We start from the raw sequence: 4839 nt of genomic DNA, 5'->3' as shown, positions 1-4839 counted from the left end.
AAAACAAAGAACTTTTGATACTCATCGATACCATGTTTTTCACTTACAAATTACTCATTCAAGAATTTTAGGCTAGCCATCAAAGTTCAAATTTGTCATGCATTTTGATAAAGTAGAAGCTAAAGTTACTGATTTGATGCATAAGTATTGCCCATGTTCTAAAGATAGATCATCATATTTGACTTGATATATGGATACAACCATTCACAAATTCTTTGCTACCAGACAATATCCGAGGAAGAAACAAGCACAAAAGAAGATATGTTGCATATCATAGTTTGTTTATTTCAAATCCATTTTTTGTAAACCACCTTGCAGCTGGCTTAGGTTGTGCTAACTATAAAAATAAAAAAAAAGATCTATCAAATTTGCTATACTATTGCAACTACCACCATGGTAAGAAAGCTATCATGAGAAAGTTGTTATGGTAATGAAGAAGATGGTTTAGATAAGTACCTCGAAAAGCCAATAAATTTGAAAGAGATTATGTAAAACACTCACCTTGTTTAGAATGAACTGCTGTTTTTTGTACTCTTTCGCAAAGGAGTCTACAAATTTTTTGATAAACATTCTACACGAAAAAATAGAAGAAAAAGCAGAAAAAATGCCGCATAAATAATCAAACAAATCATTGCAAATTTTTAGTTAGTTTACAAACAATATATATAAATACAAGCACAAAACTATAATTACCAAAGTCTAAGAACAACTTAATGTATAGTAATACACAACAAAGGAGAAGAAAGAAAAGAGAGCATACACCAAAGAAGAACAATAGTTGTAGTATTGCTATTTTTTCCTACACAAAATAAAAAAAAATATCAAATCAGAATTCAATAAAAAGAAAGAGAACTCTCATTAATCCATGGTTCATCGAGTTTACCATGCAGGCGTCAATTAAAGCTAACACTTACCACCTACTAGTTTGTATCATTCCATGACATCTGACTTCCCTAAGGATGATGGTGGCGGTGGTGGCGGGCGGTGGCGTCGATGCTAGCAGCTATAAAAGATAGAAGAAAGGGTATGTCTCATACCTGATGATGCAACTCAAACTAGCAACTAAGTTCCCAACTTTTCCATATGCTTTAAGTCACATAAAACTGAGGGCAAAATTCAAGCATTTTGCAAAATCATTGGCCAAGAGATCACGAGTACATTGAGCCATAATATAAGATAGGAGAAGTTGGTTGTCCCCACCATGAACCTCGGTTCAGTTTGCGCGGCCTTTGATGAGATCCCATTAATTAGATCGTTTACACTATTGCTAAAACCCACCGGATCTGAAGTGTTTTTACCTCTTGTACGATAATGGAAGGCGTCATTGGGAAGCTGGGAGAAGAAGTGAGTGTTAGAGTAAAGGAGGAGACAGCCATCGTAGCGGATGTCAGCGAACCCGCCCGAGGGTTAAAGGGTAATGAAGTCGGTGGGGAAGTTGGTGAGACAGGAGGTGTAGTCAGAGGGGGATGAGCCGAGCTGCCATTGGGTGAGGTCGGAGAGGAGTTGGCAGTTGAAGAGAAAGACATTTCTAAACAACAACAAAACAATGTCTACAATTTTTTTATATATTCATATTAAGCTCAAAACAAGTCAAGGTTCAAGAATGTCATACAATTCAAAACCCCCATACTTAGCTTGTCTTTCGAGAACCAGCCAAAAATATCCTTGCAGTCAACGGAAATGAAAAGATGATACCTAGGGCTCAGAGAACTTGACCCCGGAGCAAGTGGCTAGGCTGCGAGGTCATGGTCCATGTAATGGAAAACAAGGTAGAGAGTGGGAAAAACTTTCCAACTTTCACAAATACAAGAATTTGCAAAATACAAATTATAAAAATATTAAAACATAAAACTCGTCGCTAGTTATCTTCAAGTCAATTTTTCCAAGGAATATAATTTTTGTGAGAGACTACCCTCCTAAGAGCGACACCTGGGCTTCACCCCATCATCACAATCCAAAATAACATGTTTTGCATGACTGAATTGTAAAATAGTTATCAAATAAATAGCCTGAAAACACTCTCCAACTTAAGTACCGTCCCGGCTAGGATGAGAGCCGTCGAGGTTTTCATAACCTTGGTGTAGGCCATTGAGATGCCCGTGTGGCGGTCCCGAGTGTCTCAAATAAAAAAAACCCTGTCAATAACTCTACGCACCTCTTGATTAGGGGTAAACTCAAGGTTGATCACGCCGTCTCCCATTAGGTCGGACCATGGGACCCCCACAACAGTGTCAGACTAAAGTCCGTAGTCACAATTAAAACATGTGGAAGCTCAATAGTGCAATACATGCATAAAACCCACTAAGTCCAGATCCAGAATACCATCCCTATGTGATAAGTGCTTGTGTGTTAAGAATGCAAAGTGTTCTTTCTTTACGATGATTATTACTTTTATCATGTTTAAGCGCTAATACATGTGTATTTGTGTTCTTTTGCGCATGTAGGGTTGTGAAGCTGAGTATTATGAAAAGAAGCCAAAAGTAGATCGTGAACGTACTATTTGGTGGAATCTTGGAAGGAACAAATGCGAAAACACAAGTGGGCTCTAAAATACGTGAATGTGTGCCAACCTCCATGTATTCAAGTCATTACAATAAGTAGGAGGGGCACGAAGGCAGTCACATTTGCGTATCCCGACTTGTGCATTGATAGCAAGATCTTCACCAATGAGGCCTTTGATTGAAGAAGAGTTGCGATCTACGGCATAAACGTGTGCCCTTTTATGTTGCCTCGATGAAAACTATAGAATTGGGAGTATTTTGGCGGAGTACTGTAGTAGGTTACTGCAACAAATCATCGTAGTAATACACTATACCAATTACTATTCACCAGGTTGAAAATCAGGTTTTCAGAGAATCCACACGGGCGTGTGGAAATTCCCCATGCTCATGTGGAAATTCTGCAGGCCCGTGTGAAAAATCCACAGGGGTGTGTGGATGCCCGATTGCAGCCCTATTTAAGTTGCGATTCAGCCCGATTTTGGGAGGAATCTTTCACCCTTTTCTCCAACTTTTCTCTATCTTTTGAGAGGCCGTCGGCTAGGGTTTTGAGAGACTTTGGCAAGTCTTTGGAGTGTTTCTAAGGATTCGACACCGCGCTTCGATTGGAAGAAGGTTATTGGAGGAGCTTTTGTCGGCAACAATCCGGCGAGGTGTGCCCTAGGCTGGACAAGGGGACCTTTGGAGAAGACGGGGCTACTTCAGAAGACCATCGACACTACTATCGAGGGGGTTTTCCTATGGATTACTTGTTTTTACTTTTGATTTCATTATTGATTGTATCTTGCTCCATGGAGAGCTAAACCCCTAGTGGGTACTTGGATTTTGTAAACCGTAGGATGTTAATGTTTCTTTGACCTTTTATTATGCCTTCCTTAATTGATGTTTTTAATTGAGTTTCAATCTTGACTGCTTGTTGAATGATTTCTTCCTTAGAATGACACTAGGGTTGAGAGTTCATCTTGGTAACCTTTGTGGATGGGTGACACGCCATGAGGATTAGACAAAGCTAGATTGGAGAGGTTTGAGATGGTGAGTCGAGAGGTAGCAGAGCGTCCCCATTTTCCTCCGGTGTGATTTATCCCAGCGTTCTTTGCGGTTACAATAGAGTGAAAAACTAAAGGATGAACTCCTCTGGGGCTTAGTTACGCGAGCAACAAAGTGAAGCGTTGAAGTGACTTTAGTATCTGAGGCTTAATTGTGACTAGGGGTCTTTCGCTTAGACCAAAGGGTGAGATCTACACATAGTAATAGTGTTTATCACTTGAAATCCCTAGAACTCCATGCAACTTTGCACAGTGTGAGGTGTTGAGACTGATCGATTTCTCTGCCGCGACGTAGTGTAGAGTTAGTCACGGTTGACCTTAGGTTTGGGACCGTGTGCTTTAGGATTTTCACGACTCATTAAGCATTAGTTAGGAAGCATAATAGTAGGTCTTGCACTCGAAACATTAGTCCTAGGGGAGCATTATTCGAGTACCGTACTTCTAACGATTGCTTTTCCTCTCACATACTTGGGCCTCTCATTCTTGTTTATTTTGTTTTTGCTTACATTACACTTTATCAACACAATCATTATTCATCTTCATTTGGTTAAGTAGTAATTTTAGTATTTTTATTCCCTAATCCCTATAGATACGATATCCCACTCACTTGGGATTTATTACTTCGACAAACCTGTGCACTTACAGGTCACAGGCAAGGGGCGTTGTCACTATGCCAAGAATGAAAACTGATTCCACAAGTATTGATGTTAAAACCATATCAATAAGCACACCGGGTTTCACAAATCATTTCAAAGTCAAGGTGTATGTAACCATTAAAGGAAATACCTTAATTGAATAATTAAATTATATATACATGTTTTTTCCATAGTTGAAACTACGTACAATTATACAAAACTGGATGTACTAATATGATTGGAATAGTATAGAAAACTGTAAATAAATATAAGTATCTTTTAACAATATAAATTATTAAACATAATATAATTAAATAGTTAAACAATTATTTCCAAATAGTAACCGATTTAAAGCACTTGTTTTCAAAAATAGTAGCAATTAACCAATTATTTCAAAATAGTAGCCACTACTCGACTCACTCTAGTCTCCCTTGGGTTTCTTACTAGACACTGGAGACTCCCTCCATGCACAGACCCCACCTAACAAGAGAGCGGAATAAAATAAATAAATACAGACTAATGACAGAACTGAACCTAAAAGAAAATATAAAAACTAAATAACTTTCTCCCTAATTGGGCCTACTCATTCCAACCAGTTCATACCTGACCTTGCATAGTGAAACTAACCTCCAGCTTGCACTTAAACCAACTCAATTTGGG

This window comes from Dioscorea cayenensis, chromosome 7 (genome assembly GCF_009730915.1).
Source record: "Dioscorea cayenensis subsp. rotundata cultivar TDr96_F1 chromosome 7, TDr96_F1_v2_PseudoChromosome.rev07_lg8_w22 25.fasta, whole genome shotgun sequence".
Lineage (NCBI taxonomy): Eukaryota > Viridiplantae > Streptophyta > Magnoliopsida > Dioscoreales > Dioscoreaceae > Dioscorea > Dioscorea cayenensis.
This window is presented reverse-complemented; position numbering follows the sequence as displayed.